General features: G+C 40.4%; 1 protein-coding gene across 2 annotated transcripts in view; it reads left to right on the top strand.

The window, feature by feature from the left end:
- Positions 1 to 1,180, top strand: part of LDB3 (LIM domain binding 3) — a 146,221-nt gene that overhangs the window by 45,929 nt on the left and 99,112 nt on the right. The window lies entirely within an intron of this gene.

Below are 1,180 nucleotides of genomic sequence, written 5' to 3' on the forward strand. Positions count from 1 at the left end.
CCCACATATTAAATAGTTGTTGGTAGATTGAAGAAACACATTAAAATGTGTTTGGCCAACTTAACAAGAGCACATGACTAAACCTGGTTATATTGTCAGATTTCTCTCTTTCAGCCTACACTAACAGTGTGGATGGAAGAATTTCCTCTACCAGCTATTGTATTCTAACAGCTGGTGTCCGCAGCCATCAGAATACTCAAACAATTACTGTTGCTTATTGGCTGCAGGCACTGTTCAGCTGACAATTTTCCACTCGACTCCTTCAACAAAAGTACATTAAAAACTTAACTTTTGTCGATCCAAGTGTAGCCGTCAGGACATCCACAGTTTTTGTCGATCCAGGGGTAGCCGTCAGGACAACCACATATTGCATGTCAGTCAATTCAACAGGAATTTGTTCCATCTCTAGCCAGCTTAAATCATACCTAACACATGACTTACATGGCTTAGCCAAGCTTTATATTGCTCCTGTTGTCACAGTCAAACACATTATATGGTAGCATGTTCTGACAAATAAAGCATTATTCTGTAGTAATTATCCATAAAAAAAATGTAAAACCCCGGTAACTACATACTGAGAATACGAATATCACTGAGTAGATCCACACACTAAATTATGTTGGTGGGCTGCAGTGCTGTTACATTTTTAAAAAAGTGAGCTACAGTAAAACAAAGCTCAAATTTTAGGTTAGGCTCACACTGTTGTGCTGTGGTAACACATGTTCGCTGATGTGTGTTTTTCTACACAATAATGTGCATTGCATTAAGGCAGTTCATTAATTTGAATAGGCTGTCTGCCACATCAAATTGCACCAAAAAACATGCGTGTAATATTTTATGTAACGCAGCACGCAGTAGTGCATTACAGTGCATGGTGGTGAGCTCCAGCACATGTCTGCTATTAAGGTGCTCTGGGCTGGAAGAATAAATGGTTCCACACCACACCAATGTGCAAAACAGGCGTTTTTTTCACATTGCGCCCGGGAGATTTTTTTTCTTTTTTTTTTACTTTTTTTTTTACAGCAGCAGAGCCGCCGGACAATAGGAAACTATTGGGCGGAGCTAGCTGTCACTGCTAGCTCCACACAATCGTTTTACTTTGTTTACCTTTTTTAACTCTTTTTCTGTTCTGCTCGGTCCCTCTGAGGGACCTAGCAGAACAGCCGAGCCAAATGCCGCT

This window comes from Nanorana parkeri, unplaced genomic scaffold, assembly GCF_000935625.1.
Source record: "Nanorana parkeri isolate BGI_ZX_2015 unplaced genomic scaffold, ASM93562v1 scaffold1429, whole genome shotgun sequence".
NCBI classification, from domain to species: domain Eukaryota; kingdom Metazoa; phylum Chordata; class Amphibia; order Anura; family Dicroglossidae; genus Nanorana; species Nanorana parkeri.